A 20,467-nucleotide genomic window follows, 5' to 3' on the forward strand; every position below is an offset into this window, starting at 1 on the left:
TAAAAATGCATCAAACTTCACTTAACTCTATGGCTGCTCTTCTCTTTTAAAATAGGCATCCCATAAGAATCTCATAATGTGTATTGGGCACACATAACAGCGACTGAATCAGTACACTTGTGTATCGGTGTCGAGGCATAACAACAGATGCAGAGATTGCTCACACCCACATTAGCCTTTCTTGTATTATACAGCAATGGTACAAGAGCCTGCAGAATCTAGAAAGAGTTGAAGGTGGATAGCTTGTGAAGACACGGAGGTGCCTGTATCCGTGGCGTTCTAATAAAAGCAATCCTTTATTAATTCATGTCCTTTCTTAAAGAACGTCTCCACATTGGGGTTCCATGTATAGCTAATGGTGTGGTATTTGCTTTATAACCCATAATAAGTGGCTGCAAAGCTATATTGTTGTATTTCTGTTAAACTTAAGGAGGCCACCCAGGACCGTTTTACCATGCGTGGTTTTGTTTCATTCAGAGAGTGCTTACCACAGTGTCATACAAACTCAAGCCTAGGCAAGACTTTGTATATACACTTTCTAGTGACACTCTTCACATGTTCCAATTTTAATTTATACTTCTAGCCCCAGAGGCAATGTTAGATCTAACAAGCAGTGTCAACCATATTGCCTGCATAAATATAGTCACGGGATGCCTTAAGAAGTTGTGGAGGAACCTGTAGTTTCTCGAGACTGGACCAGAGGAGTTGTCTTATCAGTGGTGTTTAATGCCATCTCGAAATCAATGAAGACGCAAAAAAGGAGAGATGAGTCTTTTACAAGTGCTGTCTTTGCAATATTAGTAAGAACCTGAGAGTTTCTCGTGGGGACTATTCTCTCTGGAGTCCAGTCTGTGTAAAAGGTAAGGTCTAATTTATCTCGAACACCTCTTGGAGGTTTATGCAACAGAACTTTTGCCAAAACGTTGCTATGAGGACTCGGTGTGGCCAAAATTCAACAATGGTTTGATCTATCAAGTCCTCTTTTGATGGGCTGCGTCGGGAGCCAAAGTCAGGTTACTGGCATCATTTTTAGTGAAAATATATTAACAGAGAAACTTCGAGCAAAACCGATACCCACCACTGGGTGGCGCACGCAAATGCAACTCCAACCTGTTATCTGCACTATTGCTTTTGATGGCTTCAACTGAGCAACTAGTGATGCCAATGTCTTGGGCAATCAGAGTAACTGAGTAGCTCCTCCTCTTATCAGTGTATTTGATAGAGCTAAGCAATGTACATTTTCTATGGTGCCTCAGAGATGGAAGTAGAGTTATATTTCCCTTTATTTCAGTTAACCTCAGGATTCTTCATTGTCCATAAACCTCAACATTTTTATTCCATTTCTTCCTAATTTTGACTAACTTTCAGGGATTAGCGCGTCTTCTTTATCCCGGTTTTGTTCTGCCATAATAAAAGCTGTCTGTCCGTATAGCCAAACCTACTCTGCGTAAATAGAAATGTTCTGTTAATACTACAGGGAGTGCAGAATTATTAGGCAAATGAGTATTTTGACCACATCATCCTCTTTATGCATGTTGTCTTACTCCAAGCTGTATAGGCTCGAAAGCCTACTACCAATTAAGCATATTAGGTGATGTGCATCTCTGTAATGAGAAGGGGTGTGGTCTAATGACATCAACACCCTATATCAGGTGTGCATAATTATTAGGCAACTTCCTTTCCTTTGGCAAAATGGGTCAAAAGAAGGACTTGACATGCTCAGAAAAGTCAAAAATAGTGAGATATCTTGCAGAGGGATGCAGCACTCTTAAAATTGCAAAGCTTCTGAAGCGTGATCATCGAACAATCAAGCGTTTCATTCAAAATAGTCAACAGGGTCGCAAGAAGCGTGTGGAAAAAACAAGGCGCAAAATAACTGCCCATGAACTGAGAAAAGTCAAGCGTGCAGCTGCCACGATGCCACTTGCCACCAGTTTGGCCATATTTCAGAGCTGCAACATCACTGGAGTGCCCAAAAGCACAAGGTGTGCAATACTCAGAGACATGGCCAAGGTAAGAAAGGCTGAAAGACGACCACCACTGAACAAGACACACAAGCTGAAACGTCAAGACTGGGCCAAGAAATATCTCAAGACTGATTTTCTAAGGTTTTATGGACTGATGAAATGAGAGTGAGTCTTGATGGGCCAGATGGATGGGCCCGTGGCTGGATTGGTAAAGGGCAGAGAGCTCCAGTCCGACTCAGACGCCAGCAAGGTGGAGGTGGAGTACTGGTTTGGGCTGGTATCATCAAAGATGAGCTTGTGGGGCCTTTTCGGGTTGAGGATGGAGTCAAGCTCAACTCCCAGTCCTACTGCCAGTTCCTGGTAGACACCTTCTTCAAGCAGTGGTACAGGAAGAAGTCTGCATCCTTCAAGAAAAACATGATTTTCATGCAGGACAATGCTCCATCACACGCGTCCAAGTACTCCACAGCGTGGCTGGCAAGAAAGGGTATAAAAGAAGGAAATCTAATGACATGGCCTCCTTGTTCACCTGATCTGAACCCCATTGAGAACCTGTGGTCCATCATCAAATGTGAGATTTACAAGGAGGGAAAACAGTACACCTCTCTGAACAGTGTCTGGGAGGCTGTGGTTGCTGCTGCACGCAATGTTGATGGTGAACAGATCAAAACACTGACAGAATCCATGGATGGCAGGCTTTTGAGTGTCCTTGCAAAGAAAGGTGGCTATATTGGTCACTGATTTGTTTTTGTTTTGTTTTTGAATGTCAGAAATGTATATTTGTGAATGTTGAGATGTTATATTGGTTTCACTGGTAATAATAAATAATTGAAATGGGTATATATTTGTTTTTTGTTAAGTTGCCTAATAATTATGCACAGTAATAGTCACCTGCACACACAGATATCCCCCTAACATAGCTAAAACTAAAAACAAACTAAAAACTACTTCCAAAAATATTCAGCTTTGATATTAATGAGTTTTTTGGGTTCATTGAGAACATGGTTGTTGTTCAATAATAAAATTAATCCTCAAAAATACAACTTGCCTAATAATTCTGCACTCCCTGTAGACTTCCCATTCACCCATTCCCTCTTTTGCATAGTTACCTCTGTGTGCTGATAAAAACTTGGGATTCCTTGCAAATCTTCAATATTACAGAGAAGTATGCTGTGATATCGGAAGTTCGTGCTGCACACGTTTTGTGTACGAAGGAAGCTTGCTGTACCTGTTTTGTGTGTGATGGAGGCTTGCAGTGCTATCACTAGTGCTGGACCTGGCCTGCTGCGAGGCACGCTGCCACTTCTGCTGCTTCGCCTTTTCTGTGTGTGGGTGGCAGGCTTGCATCTCTCCTGCACCTGTCACGAGTGCGAGGGAAGCGTCCTTGTCTCGTCTGCTAGGGAAGGTTGCACTGTCCTCGCCGTGATGTACCTGTTCTGTTTATGAGGGGATCTTGCTCTACTGTTGCCCTTGCTACAGCTGTTCTGTGTGATAGGGAAGCTTGAGAAAATGGTTTCTGTGAATAAATGCCAAAAACCTTTCGAGTAGTCGATGTTCTTTTTATATAACACAGTTGGAAGTGCAGTTCCCTAATGCGTGGTTTTGCTGTTGCGCAATCCAAAAAGTACAAGCTTTGTCTGGGCCAATACGAGAAAATGCGCAGGCGGGTCAAACGGAATGCGAACCTCGGCGGGACAAGTCACAAAGCACGCTGGTACACTCACCTGCCACGCTACCCATCAGAGATGAGAATGCAAGATACTATTAACTAAGTATGCGGCAATGAAATGTGGTAACGCAGCACTCGTTATGTCACTTTGCTCCGTTAATTGAATGTGCGAGAAACCAAGGAACCATCTAGATGGTTTTGTATATCGCACTTACTGCTAGCTACAGGGCGTGGGTTTAGAGATTCCCGCTCTGTCTGGTTTCAGAGATAAAGGCGCACTGGCCTGTGGTTGGCGCCCGTATGGGAACACCCTTCATATCCTGCCGCACACAGGAGGGGGGCACACCAGGGTGTGCTTATTGCCCCAGAACGCTCGCTGCGGTACAGTCCGATAACACCTCTACCCTCCCCTGTCCCGCTCACGCCGCCGCGCCTACGATATATCACACAAGGCTCGCGTGCTACTTCTTACAAGGCTCACTCAGCAAAGGCAGCAACATAACAGCACCGGCAGAGGTAGGTCTGGGGTTTATTCATTGTATGGGGGTGGACAGCAGTTTAGCACAAATAACCGTACGGGAAAGCAGAAGTTGCAATACGAGACAGGAAACCCAGCACCCCTCATGCGATATGGACTGGGCCTCTCTCGCGCACAACAGCCCTACCTACCTCAGCCAACAACCGCCGCTTGCGTCTTCGATCGCACAGAAGACCAGGGCTCGTCCTTAGGCTTAGGTTAACAGGGGCCGCCGCGCGCAACGAGTACCCTCCCGCACCAACTCGCAGTTTCAAGTTGGTTTCAAGGGAAAAACTACACATTCGATATACAGCTAGCCACAAAACACGATCAATGCAATGGCGAATCAGAGCTTTTTGCGGGGCTCCACCACCGAGCAACTCGAAGAACGCACCCGACATGCGGAAGTGTAACACTAATTGAGGGGGCCACCTGTAGAATGTGCTGAGGGCCCCCAGAGAATCCCGTCTCTCATAAACATTCAGAAGCCTTAGGCTGAATGGACCCCTTTGAAGGATCGGGTCCCGATGAGGCTTTGTTGCATCCCTTCTGACGTTGCTTTCAAAAACTTAACACACCGGCATGAGCGAGCTCTGAAAGGAGCTTATCCCACATCCCACGAGTCACAGCGCATCTGTTCTCATTGTGCTGGAAGAAACTGGTATCTTTCCAGACTTAATGGGGCTATTACTAGGTCTGCCTCGTAATTGCTATAAATTCTGTTTGACTGTGGGTGTAATGTCGTAAAATAACCACCAAATCTGTTACAACCTAGAAAGCAAAGCCAGGGGGCTACTTCGTCAAGGTGGTTAAGGCCTTCCATGGTTTCTGTTAATGATCTAGCCTGTTGTTGTTTACTTTGCCATTGTTTCGGTTTTCGTTCACAGTGCTGAAAGCCGCACAGGCTATTATAAATTCAGACTACCCTCATTTGGAGTGATTGAATCTTTTGTCCTATGGTGCTTACCTGATGGCACGTGTAGAAACACCAGGGACAGAAGTTCTCCATTTAGCTGCTTGCTGTCCTGGCATTACTGTGGCCCTGATGCTTCATTCTTTTATCCACCTTCAATCTCAAGCACCGATGTACATTTTCTTTAATAGTGATCTACTTGTGGTAGAACTTTATTGGGCTTTGTCCTTATGACTCACTGAATCTCAAATGGCCAAAAGTACAGATATTGATTGAGACAGGCACCCCCAAATTGTACAGGGATATCTTAGAAACCAGGAACATACTGATTAGGTTAGTGAAGCTTCTGTGCATGGTACCTCACACCCCCTCAACTAGAAGCCCCTGAAGCCGGCACACCAACTAACCTGTAATACAGCTGTCTAGGGGACAAGCCTGTATTTGCTCCACATCCTCGGATCGCCATTGTATTTTACCCAACAGCAATACACAGGCACACTGGCACTGCAGACTGTAAATTACAAAGCTCAAAATACAAACTGATGATGGATCAAAAGCCAGAATTGAATAAAACAGTCACATCTGACATGAGGTCATACTAACACAAACTACTAAGAAATTCATAATTTGCTACTACAAAATACAAAACAAGTTCCTCTGGCATTACTGCTGAATTAAAGAAGATATGTACTGTAGAGAAAAAAGGTTACTTTTGTCAAGACCTGCATTGTGGACAGTCATTCTAGAATGTTGCTTTGTATCATGATGTCAGTTTTGGATTTGAGGCATATTGTAGCATCGGTCACTGGGTGTCCCCTTAATCAAATCAAACGTATACAACAAATATTAGGGATGGGAACCCTTAGCTGGCCTGGAAAAGTTTAAAGAAACTTGATGACTAGATTATGAGATTTTCAGGAGCTCTCCTGCTGCTTAAATGAATACGCGTGATCCAAGTCTTGGGTTTAGTATTTATTACAATATCTTTCCAATCGCACATGCGTAACCAATGTATCCCACTAAGTGCACTACACTATCACATCAGGAGGCACTCCTCCGTGTGAAACTAAATACTGCTTGCCATCACCTACACAGGAACGGGCACACTGCTTGGCATGAGTGTTCACATACCATAGACAGTTGCTGTACGTGATGATTACATGCCTCAATGTTGAATTGTGGGCACATAAAGCCACTCTTCAAAAATGTCCAAATGCAGCATTAAGAGATGTAGCTGGCATTGTGCCACACTCATCATTTATTAACAGTTTCTCCGATTGCAGCCGGACGAAATAATGACCTTGACTCTCAAGAAAACCATAAGTAAACATTTACTTAATCGTAGTACTGCTGTCCCATATCCTAATGCCTCCTCCAAAACATATACTAGTGAAGCACCTCAAACCTCCATGAGTGGTAGTGTTCTTACTTCTCCCAAAAATTCCCTCCACCTACTCTAAACAGTGAAACACACAACTTGCCTTGTTGCATGCAATTGTGGGATAAATGTATCCTAATGCTCTTATCGAGTCCACCTTTGTGTAGGGCTGATACTAGTGATCTCCATCTAAGGGTGCAAACTGTTTGGCTGCGACTGGGCCCCACACACTGGGAAGTAAGTGTTTTCCCAGTGCCCTGTAACTCCCCTGGGGGTTAGTTGCTCACAGTGGTGTCCTGCGGCACTTTGTTCCCTTACGGTCTACCAAGGAGTTTGCGTTTTGGATCTGGCAATCTATCTCAGTCCATGCCTTGTGAAGACTCAATAGAAAGGAGGATAGCCTTGGGGACTCTGCTGAATGTTGCTTGGCTCATGGCTGTACAGCTCTTGGCTCTGGTGTCTGTTCCTCCAGCCCTTGGCTCTGCAAAGGTACCAGTTCTTTCTGTGTGGAAGGGAGCCCTGGAAAAAGTTGGTATTTTAATCTGTGGTGGAGGGTTTGGGCTGGTATCCTATTTGTAACCATAGGAATTTTGAATGAGTCAGTTTTGTTTCGTTCTAACCCAGAGTACTTCTTGTTTTAATTGTGATCCACTAAGAAGACATGCATTTGAAGGTGTGTTTGGTTTTAATAAGAAACTGAGATGCGACCTATCCTTTTGGTCTAACAAAAGAGCATTGGGCTAACAGCGGTATCACATTCCTGCCACCAATGTGAGTATGGAAGGATGGAGGGTTCCTGCTGGCAATGCTGATGTGCATGGATGCATGACCTGACCGACTTCAAGCCTACTATGACACTCATTGTATGTTCCAGTCTAACACATGCCTATACATATAGGCAGCATTAGCCCCCTCTAGACAGGCAGAAATGCATTACATCAGCCTACTTTCCTAGAGAAAGTAATTTGTATGTTCTTTCCATGCCTCCTAGCACAAAGCACCTACTTGCAGTCTTAACTGACTAATACACTTAAAGACATATTTGTAGGGGGTTAATCCTACAGGTGTATTCATGAGTTGCTCCTCTGGTGCACGTGCCTACGTCTATTCCCAACAGGGACTTTTTTTGCCTGCTTTGTATCTGTACTCTATTTCAGTGACCACATTGCCTTTGAACGTAGTTTGGCAAAAGTGTACACACATGCCTAAAGTGACACACAGTTCAATTACCAAATTTTAAAACCAGTGCTGGGAATATAGTGCCACAAATATGATATACTGAAAGATGCATTTTCCAATGAAAGAAAAGTAATGTGAAGAAGAAAACGTCAATGTCTGTAAAACAGCTAATTATTTAGTCAGTCAGTCAGTAGTCAAAATAACTTTATTCGGCATATTGCCATAAAAGTACACATACATACATATAAATCATCATAAAATACAGTACTTATTACATAGTTCAAAGGCAAGTCTCTTTGATCTGCAAGTCTATAAAATCTAAGTTTACCACTTAAGCCTGCTAATCAATATAAAATAATAAATACTTATAAAATCATATACGACAGTAAACAATATCTAAATTCCCTTAATAAATAGTCACGTTACTGATTCATATCTGTTCCTAATGGTGATAGCGGATTTAATAAAACTTAAAATAGAGCTGCACATATGTTTGGATGAAAGGCTTTGGATGCCGATCAATCCTTCTTTATAAGAAAGGGTGTGCAAATTACGCAAAATAGGTAATAAAAAAGTTTCCCTAGAAGCTGAGTAGAGTGTACAAAATAAGATAAAATGACAAGTACTTTGTTTTGAAAAATTATCACAAGGGCATGGCGGTAATATTTTTTCCCACACGCATTTTGTCCGAAACGCCACCCTAAAATGGATCAAGTTAAATCTAAAAAGTGCAAGTAAAGAATATGAAGAAGGGATCGGGAACCATACAAAATAAGGTTCTAATGAATCTGAAAATGAAATTTGTACATATGAATTAAAATAACTCAATTTCTCTGCCACTTGATATCTAAGGTTCATAACGTGTTCTTTGTGTCGAAGTTTAACAATTTCTTTCGCATTGGAGGGCAAGAGCTCTGGTTTAAAATACATAAACTCCAAATCCAAGTTTCGAAAGCCATTGTGAACAGAATTTAACCATGGAATTTTGTTAGAGTTTGCTAACGAAATACAGTCTTTTATACAGTCATGTGTTAGAATAGCCGCCGGATTTAACCATACATTTATCCATAACAGAAGTGGGGCAATATCTATCAAGTCTGTAATGTAACGGATTCCCAACTCCTCATGGCATATAATATTTGCAACATTCTTGGGCACCATGAGTAGCCGATGGAGAAATGTATTCTCTGCCAGTTGTAGTACACTTGAACTGGTATATCCCCAGAGGCCACTCCCATAAGTTGCAGCCGAAACACATTTGGGTTTATAGAGCGTGATGATTTGATGAACCGGTCTATGCCCTAATCTACGGGCAAAGCGAAAAATAGCTTCAACATTTTTTTCCAGTTGTTGGAGCTTAAAATTCAAATGAAATTTCCATGACAGAGTGGTACTTAAGTACAGACCTAGATAACAAAAATCTTTTACCTTTGTTAAAGCATTTTCTCCCATTTAGGGGGTCATTCTGACCCCGGCCGGCGGCGGAAGCCGCCGGCCTGGCTGGAACCGCCAGAATACCGCTGCGCGGTCAAAAGACCGCCGCGGGTATTCTGGGTTTCCCGCTGGGCTGGCGGGCGACCGCCAGAAGGCCGCCCCCCCAGCCCAGCCCAGCGGGAAACACCCTTCCATGAGGATGCCAGCTCCGAATGGAGCCGGCGGAGTGGAAGGGGTGCGACGGGTGCAGTTGCACCCGTCGCGATTTTCAGTGTCTGCATCGCAGACACTGAAAATCTTTGTGGGGCTCTGTTATGGGGGCCCCTGCAGTGCCCATGCCATTGGCATGGGCACTGCAGGGGCCCCCAGGGGCCCCACAACACCCCATACCGCCATTCTGTTCCTGGCGGCCAAAACCGCCAGGAACAGGATGGCGGTATGGGGGCCGGAATCCCCATGGCGGCGCAGCAAGCTGCGCCGCCATGGAGGATTCCCCAGGGCAGCGGGAAACCGGCGGTACACCGCCGGTTTTCTGTTTCTGACCGCGGCTGTACCTCCGCGGTCAGAATGCCCATGGGAGCACCGCCAGCCTGTTGGCGGTGCTCCCGCGGTCGTTGGCCCTAGCGGATTTTACCGCCAGGGTCAGAATGACCCCCTTAGTGTGTGTGTTTTTAGGGCCGCGAACCATAACATGTGACTTTTTAAAATTAACTTTCAAATCAAGCTCTTGTGTATGCGTTAGAAAAAGATCCAAAAGAGTCTGTAGGCCATTGGCCGTGCGAGCAATTAAAACGGCGGCGTCGGCATATAATAAAATCGGCAATTGTCTAAAACTCATCCTTGGGAAATCCTTACCATTTGGGCTAAATAACTATACAAGCCATTTATGTACAACAGAAATGAAAAAGGTGCCAAAGTGCAGCCCTGTCTAACACCCCGATTGGATGCAAGGGGATGGGATCTTTCGCCATGTTGTCCAAACTGAATTATAATAGTAAGGTCAGAGTTCAAGCGTTTAATCAAATCCAACAGATCTTGCTCGTTCCCCATTGTGTCCATTATTTCCCACAATTTTGCTCTGTTCACCATATCAAAAGCACTGGACAGATCTATAAAGGCTAAGTGGATAGATTACCTTTTTGCAATAACATATTTGCTAAGAATAGGATGTAAATTTAGGGCCTGATCCACTGTGCCTAATCCAGGCCTAAACCCATATTGAATTGGGGATAGAATGTTTGTCCTTGCAACCCACTCCTCAAGCCAGGTCAAAATGACACTCCCCAGAATCTTTGCCGTGGAGTCAATGAGCGAGATAGGTCTATAGCAAAAGGGGTCAAGCCTATTACCCTTTTTAAATGTCGGGACAAGTATTGCCGTTAACCATGAGGAAGGAATAGAACTTTGAATAGCACTATTCAAAACATTTGTGATTAGTGGGACCCACAAATCAGGTAGAGATTTAAATAAGTCCACTGGAACCCCATCGGGACCGGGGGCTTTCCTTATTTTCATTTTATTTATTGCTGCACTGATCTCATATGCCTCAAGTAAAATACCACTCTTGATTGGAATGGGAGTGGCCAAACGTGGGAGGGCACATGCCACCTCCCCATAATTAGGATTATTTACGGACTGAAATACAGTTGAAAAATGTTCTACCCAGACCCCCTCTGGTATCAGACAGTCGTCCTCCCTATTTGCCTGCCCTGAGTAATATGGATGATTAACCACCTTCCAAAATTGAGAAGGGTCCTGCAGTTCTGTGGCTGCCATGAGAACTTCCCAAGCGCTAGTGCGTATTTCATTCTTTATTTCCTCAAGAAATGACTTGTATCGGCCCCTAGCCAGTTTAACTAAATCGCGGCTGAATGGAATAGTTTTAATAGCTGTCTTTAGATCTCTATGGGCAGCCGTACAGGCCGAATTAAACCACAGTTGAGGTTTTACGCCTTTAGGATGTTGGGCACACTTCAGTGCCTCAGAAATAGCACAGTTTAACGACTCAAAAGCAGTTATAAAATGGTCGCAAGTGGATTGCAGGGCCAAACAAGTATTAATGTGGTCCTTATTTTGAATTATGAGGACCTCATGAAAGGTGTTTGGATTTACTCTCTCCCATCTCATACGGGGGCCAGAATTTCTTTTAGATACCTCTTTGACTTTATGTACTATCCTAGGTAAAATATCCCTAGTTTTAAAAGCTAATTTTATGCTCAAGGGATTATGGTCACTGGCACAGTGAGATATAATTTTAAAATCCACCATTGAACGTGAAAGTAAAGGACAGATAAGGATAAAATCAATAATACTGCCATTCGTGCTCCCTGTATAGGTGGGTATTTCCCTTGTCCGACTGTTTGTCATATCCCTTGCAAAAGCGAGATCAAATTTATAAATAAGGGTATTCAAGGCATTACCTGAATTAGAGTGGATAAAATGAGTGAGTGACTCTGCCTTCTGAGGAGACGCCACACAGATGAGGTAATTCATGATTACACAATTGAACATTAAAATCTCCAACCCAAATCATATAAAATTCCCTGTCCTGGAGTTTTCCAGCAGAGTCTAACAAATCTGTAAGCTCTTCGAGGCTTCCTGGCAGGGTGGTACTAGGAATATTATTATAAAAATTTAAGAGTAAGATGTCTTTCCGCCCGGTCATTGATAATAAAACCACCAAGAAAAAAGCAGAGGACCAAATCAAGGAAACCTTGATTTTTGGAAGTAATAATGACACAAGTACCAGGAGCCCGCCACTTGCTCTGCCCGCTCTAGATGGAAGAGCTGGCTGGGACACAGAATAGTAGCCATCTAAATAAAAGGGTGCCGTATGCCAAGTTTCTTGAAGACAAATGATATCAAATGTGGATACAAACTCCAACCATTCTAAGTTTTCAGCTTTAGAACGTAGCCCAGCAATGTTCCAACTAATTAAGGATAAAAGTTCATTACTTTGCTGGGACATTATCCCAGGCCCCTTAATTATGGCCGTATCTGTTATATTCTGTGATAAGCTAACTGGCTCATCAGACCCTGTAGGCAATTCCAAAAGTGTATGCCCTCCAACCAACTCGTTTTCCTGTATAGTATCATTTAGAAGCCCCAACCCCTCCATTTGTCAATCAATTGCATCAAGGGAGGAATGATTTTGGTTGCCCTCAGGATCGACGGTGGGGTTCCATGAAGGTACCTTTGGCAGAACTATATTTTGGCCGTGGGAAACCTTCATAAAAGGAAGTGATAGAGTGGTTGGCCCATAAAAAAAGTTTAATGAATACATTTTGATCCCACCATCCCCTTTCACACACAATGGTAGAGTCTCCAGCAAATAGTTAACAAGGTGAGAATTTGCAAAATTGATCACTATACAATCACCTTCATGTACTTTTTTGGACAAACCTACCCACTTCACCCTTCTTGCCATAATTATTCTATTATTTAGATCATCTTGGTATCTAAGTTTTCGGCTCGTCCAGTGTGCACACTTCCTTATTAGAGCATGAGTATCTTCCTTCTGGGTACGGTCAAGAGGGGGCACGTTAGCTAGAACTAAAACATAAGGCAAGCTATCCGGTGGAAGCTGTAGAACCTCCTTTGTGCTGGAAAAAGATCTAGGCTTGAAAACTGTATCAGGCTTCAATAAGGCAGTCACACCACCAGTCAAAGCGGGCAAGGGATCGATTAATGGATCATCATGAGAGCCACAAGTGGGTATGGCGTAAGACGAGAGTTGATTATGATTCGTTGAGCAATTAGCCTGCTCTGAGGGTTTGGGATCAGACGCCAATTTCCGAGTAGAAGAAGTGGAATTTGTACCAGTTTTTATAGTAGACTCTTGAGACAAAAATTTGAAAACAGATTCTTGTAGCTGCTCAAATTTAGAATTGATTAGTAATGTTAATTTCTCCTCTAAAGCCACAAAAAGGGGTTTGAGGATTGAGTCCAAATTAGTCAAATGGTTATCTCTTATCATTATTTAGTCACAAATGGTCCCACTGTATTTTCATTTACACTAGACTAAACCATGGATACACCTATTTCGGCTGTTCCACTATTAATACTTCCCCTCAGATCAAAATTACTTTCAGTGGATGGCAGAAACATGTCCCCATTTCACTGATAAATTCAACCTATCATGTTTGCGGCATACAAATTATTAGGTTTAATACTTTATACCATCTGTGTAGCTGTCTTAAGACTTGTACAAATCAATTACAGCTGTGCATTAAATGCCAGCTAGATGTCCCTAAACAATGACACCATAATAAGGAAACATTGTTAAAAAATATTTAACTTTCATGTGGTCTCCTCCACTGGACCATTTAAAGCCAGGTATTTGACTTAAGGAAAGGTAGCATTTTATTATTATATTTCTTGGAAGATGTCATTACATCGCCCATGAAGACAATGCATCTGATTGTGTCTTGTACATGTTTTTTATTCGATACACAAATGTACACCAGGTTTTTATCATGACCAAATCACTGACCATGACCCTTCTGCACGTTTACTCAAACTGCCCCAATAGCCATAATTATGTTCAGTTATATAATACACGAAAAGGTTTTCTTTTTTTTTTGCGGTGCTTGCAGCAACAGTTGCAGTTTAGAAAAACATTAAATGGACAGTTACAGGCAGATAAAAAGTTCAACCAACCTGCTGGGATTACAATTAATGACAATAGACATCTGATTTGTTATTTCATATACGAACACTATAAGCAGCAGGCTAAGTAAACCTATCTTATCATTACCATAGGACATTAAAGAATCTGTTCCAATTTTATTTTTTTTAAATTTATTAATACAGAAGTGTTTCGCTCTTAAAAGACTGGAGAGCTTAGTCTGGGAGTGATGTGGGACAACCTTAAAGTAGTTGTGAAAGTGGTATTTGTGAAGGAGGCAAGCTGCATCCGACTCATAAGGAAAACTGCATGCAAACGTCTTCTTATGGAATTGGTAATCCTGGGACAAATGCACAAATTAATCCTATCCAAGAAGATTGGGAGACAGCTCACCTCAGTGAGAGACCAAATCCGTTCCTCACAAAGCAAGTGCCCTGCAAGCAAACAAGCTCTGAGCAAACTCAGCGTGGCGGTACACTGGGGGAATTTAGGAGTGCAAAGGAAGAAGTTCAAGCACGTCATGGGAGCAATCTGTGAGGTTTTCATGCGTACTATCAGAACCTGTATATCGCCTCTCCGTCAGACTCTGCAGCAACAAACATTTATTTGAGCTCCATCACACTTCCTTCCAGTCATACATAAGCGACAGGCAATTCGATGAACCCATAATGGTCACTGAAGTACTAGCTGCAGCAAAGAACATGAAAGTCAGTAAACTCCATGGCGAAGATGGCTACACACCAGCATTTTATAAGCAATTTGCTCCTTTATTAGCCCAGATCCTTGCAGAGGTATTTAATAGACTTGATAGCTCCTGGAGATCGCCTTCAGCAGTAGCTGAGGCCACACTTACCTTGACTTGGCTTGAAAGCAAAACCAGCCATTAATCCTGCTTTGTGCTTATGGTATCTCTGATGCCCCTGTTGTATGCGGCTGCTAAGATTTTCGCCAATGTAATGGAAACCATGATAGGGGCTTTACTGCTCCTGAGACACACCAACCAGAACAGCTTTATCCCGAACAGAGTAACTAGCAACAATACAATAAAAATGTTCTTTATCTAATAGACTTGGTAACGAAACATCACAAGGAATAGGTAGTGTTGTCCTCGGATGCGGAGAATGATTCAGCAGGGAAGCATGTTGAAGGCAGCACTGTCTAAATTTGGGGATCAGAGACGGATTCAGGAGCTGGGTTGATGCGCTTTATGCTTCACGCTTGGGCAGAAAACGGGTAATCGGCAAAACATCCCTCTCACCCCCAGAATTCTCTCACTCTACTTGAACCATTGTTGCAGAACATTAGAGAGCAGGAGCTAATTAGGATATTTGATTTCTGAGATACATTTACGATGTCAGTCTTTGCAGATGATATTCTGTTCTGGCCACAGACACTTATTGGAGGAGTTTCACTCGTTAACAGGCCTCGAAATCAAGTTTTACAAATCCAAAGGATCAATGCTGGCAAGGAGGTATGTGGGGAAACTAGGCCTCACATCTGCAGGCTAAGACACCATTCAAATGGACACTAAACAGGCTACTTACTTAAGGATCTTCTTAACTCCTGGCCTCTATGAATGTGCCAGAAGCAACTTTAAACTCCTTAGGGAGACAGAAGTACTCTGGAAATCTTGGCATAGTCATGCTGTGTCATGGTTAGGGAGAATCGCCTTTCTCAGTGTTCATCTCAATATGTGGGACTGTCTGATTAGACATAAGAGACATAGAACTAACTACCCATCTCCAATGTCACCCAATGTAGCGAACTCGGACTTTACACTGTCAGACATGAAAGACACACGGCTGTTTTAGATTTGCAATCTTTACCACAAAAAATGTGCTCTTTGTCACACCATTCGGAAGAAGAAAAGATATTACTGTCTGCACCTTTGACATCGGGCCATGCAACCCTCCATAAAGGAGGGTGTCACAAGACCCCTTGCAATCTTAGATACATTTTCACAAACCTTAACAACTACACAACACCCGGTCTCCAGAATATATGCAGTCTTAACGCACATGCCCCCAGAAATGTTTGCATATCAGAGACAATGGAAAAAATACCCCAATAACACGGTAGAGCATAAGAAGTGGAATTGACACATGGGCAAACCACTTAGTGCACCACACACAGGAGCGAGAAACGCTTTACAAGATCTTGTCTAGCTCTACATGCCCCCAACAACAGAGTGAATAAATTTGGCAATTTCAGACCTATGACCTGCTGGAGGCAATTTGGGTACAATTATGAATATACTATGGACATGTTCACGGTCATGGTGAGTATGCCCACTAAAAGTTCTGTAACATGAAAACTCAATAAAAATTGATGAAAACGTAGTCCCGTGTCCCTCAAACCACATCTAAGCAAGGAAAGATTACACTGTGGTGGACAATCACTAATGTCCAAAATTTGACCTAAGCCAAGAAACTGGAATGCTAAGGGGCCTGGGCAGCCCTGCGTCAAAGTGAAAGAGCGGGAATGTGCTGTATCTATAGCATATGGTGCGTTCCTGTCCTTTCCCCCTGCGCTGGTGCACAATTGTCTGCCTAGCACCAACGCAGGCACACTTGCACCATGGTGCATGTGTCTGCGTTGCATGCAGGATTGTTTTTGTGCAGGTAGGGACACTTTCCTGCACAAAAACAATGCTACCTTCATGCACAAAAACAATCATGGGAGGCTTTTTCCTCTTTCCAGAAAGAAAAAACAAGCAGGAATAAAGGTATTTCTCATCATTGCGCCTCCCCTGGGGAGGTGTAAGGTTTTGGTGCATTTCCAGGTTTTCAAGTCCTTGTAAATCTGGGTATGTATCAAAATCTGTTGGTTTTGCGTGGGAACACCAACTGCAGCGCCCGTGGAATGCCTCCCTAATGCAGATTAAGACAGTGCAACGATTTGCACTGCCTTGCCTTACTCCAAATCTCTGAGGCCATTCAAAGCCACACAAAGTGGCTTTGCATGGCCTCATAGATATGATTTGGAGGTCTGTGCTACCACTGCATCATAAAAAGTGATGCACTGGCAGCACAAGGGGCTCATAAATATAACCCTAAGTCTCCAAATCCATCAGAGGTTCTCCTGGTCTTTGAAGAATGGTGGCGCAATGGTGCTTATGTATTTTTTTTTTAATTAGAGTCAAAACAATTAAAGCAGTATACAATGAGGTGCAGGTAAATTGTTTCTATCCCACATATATATCACATAGTCTAAGCTAATAGTAATATGTTCTTTACTCACATGCAAGTGAAAAGAGAGCAAACATTGAAAAGATAATTGAAAACAATTGACATCAACTTCCATACACTTGCTGTTTTTTCCCAGATGTATGCATAGACATACAGCTTACGTACTTACTTCCCATTGTGCAGACCTGCATGTAGGGCAGGAACAAAGGATCTCTACTCCTGACTGTCTTGGGTAGGTTTCTGTATGGTGCCCCAGCTGTGGTTCAGGGCCTTCATTCTTGTTTCCACAGTTTGCTTCCAGGTTTTCTTTGGCTTGCCTCTCTTTCATTTGCTTTCTGGGGTCCACTGGCAAGCTGTTCTTGGGATGGAATCGTGTTCTTTTCTGATGGTGTGTCCTATCGTTCTCCATCTTTTTCTCAATATCGTTTTTTCCTGCATTTGCTGGGGTGTGTTTTTGAGAGAGCGAGGCTAGATCTTATGCGTAGTCAAGGTCCTCCAGTGTTGATAATAAGGCATCTGATGCATCTGGCTTGATTTTTAGTTGTGCGTCACATCACCCAGTCAATGACTATGTTAAAGAGCTGTGCTGATATTACGCATCCCTGTCTTACACAGACCTTGACTTCTAAGCTATACTTACTATCTCCCACCTTTCAGGTAAAATTATCATTAAAGTTCTTGATGAGGAGATGACTATCAAAGGCTTTCTCAAAATCAATTAAGCTGATGAATAGTTGTCTTTGCCATGCCATGCACTGCTCTGTGATGATGTGTAGAGTAAGGATCTGTTCAACTTTCTCTCTGCTCTCGTGGAACCCAGCCTGTTCTTTTTTTAACTGCTTGTCCATAGCATCAGAAATGCTTAGTATAATGATTTTTGCCAACATTTTACTCAGGATTAAAAGAAGGGTGATCCCACACAAGTTGTTACAGTTGGTTAATGCTCCCTTTTTGGATGGGTCCAGTCATCTGGTACTTTCTTCCCCTCCCAAGTTGACGCAAACAATGGTTGGAGGATCTTGATTGATGTTTCAGGGTCTGCACTGAACATTTCCGCATTCAGGTTGTCGTGGCCAGGAGCGAATAGAAGTGATGATTTTTTGCTTCTGTGGTGAGACAGTGTTCACATCCAAGTCAGTCTCTGCATCTTGGATGCCCACTTTGCTTGTTGGTACTGGCGTGTTCAATATTCTTTGAAGTGCTCGGCCTAGCATGCTTTCGGCTTTCTCTGTTATGAGTTGTCTGCTTTGCTTGTCCAAGATAGGGGTGTTGAATGTGACACAAGATTAGACCACTGACTATATTCGTCGTCTCGAAGACCTTCTCTGCTTGGCTGGCACTGTTATCCACGTACACCTGCTTGTCTACTCTTTTCATCATTTTGACTGATTTGTTTGCTTTTATGTACTGTTGCATGTAAATATCCTGCAGCCTGGCCTCCGTGAGTTTCTTTTTTGCTGACCTGTCTTTAATAGCTTGCCATGTGTCTTGTCTTATCTATTCTGTCCTCTTCCTTGTCTTGGTCCCAAGGCACATTTCACTGCTCTTTGCATTTACTGAAGAGACTTGTTCTCATTTATTATTGACCTCTGCAGCTGGCTCAGACAGATCTTCTCTGTCTGGAAGGATTTGGAACATGTTTTTAATTTGCAAGACAAATGCCTTCTTGGTCTTGCAGTCCTGTAATCTTGCTACATCAAAGTGCTATCATCTTTATGTTTTGTGTTCTATTTTTCTGTGCTTTGGCTACAGGAGCGGTCACTAGTTTGTGAGTCACTGCCGGCGTCAACTTCCTCCTCACTGTGACATCTTGCAGTAAGCATCTCCAGTTGCTGCTTATCATCCGGTGGTCAATCTAATTTCTGTCTCTGCTTTCGGGAGAGCACCAGGTTAGTTTGTTAAAATCACAGAGTGGTAAAGAGGGTCCCTCCTATGCCCAGATCATTTGTAGCAGACAATTCCAATAGTCTTTCTCCATAGTCTTCATTTTCCAAAGTCTTTGTTTACAAGGCTCTGCTATGCGTTGTCATTCCAAACTTTAGCATTCACGTTTCTTATCACAATCCTCAAATCGTGGTTCGGCACAACTTCAAGCTCAGCTTGCATCTGTTGGTAGGTTATGTCTTTGATTGTTTCCTTTGCATCATTTGATGGCACATAGCACAGAATAATGGTGGTGTTGATGTGTCTGCCATTTAATCTGGCTATCTGCCATGAGTCTGCTGTTGACTGGCTTCCACTCAGTTAGGCACTTCTCTACCCCCCTTGCTGCGGATGATTGCTACTCCTTCGTGATGGTTGCCATAGTCATTTCCCAAGAACAGTCCTGTCTCCCCTGTAGTGATATTGATTTTGCCAGATCCGGTCTACCTACTTTTGCTGACCCAAGGATGTGTAGGTTGTAGTGCCTTGTCTTAGATGTTCATTGAGCCAGCATTCCTTTGTCATACATAGTCTGTATGTTACAGAACCTTGCACTTGGCAATCAGAACTTATGTCATCCTGTCAGTAGTTTCCTTGCTCCTCGGAGGTTCGCCACCTTTAAGTGGTCGAGGGGCTTGCATGTCTTAGTGGCCTGGAGAGCTATGCTGCCAGGAGCTGAGTGTCCTGGCAGGGTCGCCAAAGCCAGATAGGTCAAACGGTAGAGACTAGATAAAGTGCTATCCACTGGTCCTCCAGGTTGGACACAAGGCTAAAAACCTTGACCCATTAAAAGCACTTGTTACTGAAACAACAGCAAGAGCCACTTAATCTTCTAGGCATGAAAGAATTCCAGAGTCTGTGCATGAGGCATGCATGATTGACACAAGTCAAAACCACAAGGAATAGGCATTCATACATGTTCTCAAATAAAATGTCAGTTTCTGATAACAGCAGAAATCTTGGACTGAACTGAAAGCTGTAACTCAAAAGACTTCCTGAACGAAAAAGTGCAGTGCGCACATACATTCAAAATGTAATGTTGTGTGTTATTTATAATGGCATCACGCAGGTGTAATGTAAATTTATCTATTGGAACTCACCTGTATTCCAGCACTCTAGTTTGGTACCATGAATTTACAGATAATGCTTTGAGGATAATTAAAAGATACCCATGTTCCTGCATACAGTCAACATGTATCGACCTCTCCTACTGCTGCAAATTCAAGCAAAAATGTAGTAAGCGATCCAAAGATGTGGTCTCAGCTACCTTCCCTTCCAATTGTCCTGGTGAGTAAAAGTAGTTCTTTTCAGAATTCAGAGCAATAACACTATGCAGTTCACCAACTGTTGTGAGGAAGAAATCAAGTAAAACACTAGCCATATGAACTGTAGTTTATTGTGGAAAGTTGCATAGACTCAAACTGGCACTCCGACCACCAATGTCCCCCAACAAGCAACTGCTCATGAATGTTCACACCCCATCCACTCTTCTCTCCCATTCTAAAATGTCCCACACATCCATTAATGCATAACATTTCATTCAGACGCAGGACATACTACACAAGCTCCTTGAATTATCATCAGCATAACTTATGTATTTAAAATATTAGATCCAGAAAACCTTAATCGTGAATCAGAAAGTTAATTTGTATTTGTAAAATTAAAAGAGTTA

The 20,467-nt window shown here is 42.9% G+C and overlaps 1 protein-coding gene across 3 annotated transcripts in view; it reads left to right on the forward strand.

Annotated features, from left to right (window-relative positions):
* Positions 1 to 3,970: 3,970 nt before the first annotated feature.
* Positions 3,971 to 20,467, forward strand: part of LOC138300034 (translocator protein-like) — a 69,449-nt gene continuing 52,952 nt past the window's right edge. Inside the window, exons 1-2 of one of the 3 annotated variants that reach the window (XM_069238862.1) lie at positions 3,971 to 4,152; positions 18,625 to 18,761. The gene's annotated coding sequence lies outside the window, so the exon portion shown is untranslated. The remainder of the gene's footprint in view (positions 4,153 to 18,624; positions 18,762 to 20,467) is intronic. The other 2 variants (XM_069238863.1, XM_069238861.1) reach the window with 2 other exon arrangements.

This window comes from Pleurodeles waltl, chromosome 6 (assembly GCF_031143425.1).
Source record: "Pleurodeles waltl isolate 20211129_DDA chromosome 6, aPleWal1.hap1.20221129, whole genome shotgun sequence".
Taxonomy (NCBI): domain Eukaryota; kingdom Metazoa; phylum Chordata; class Amphibia; order Caudata; family Salamandridae; genus Pleurodeles; species Pleurodeles waltl.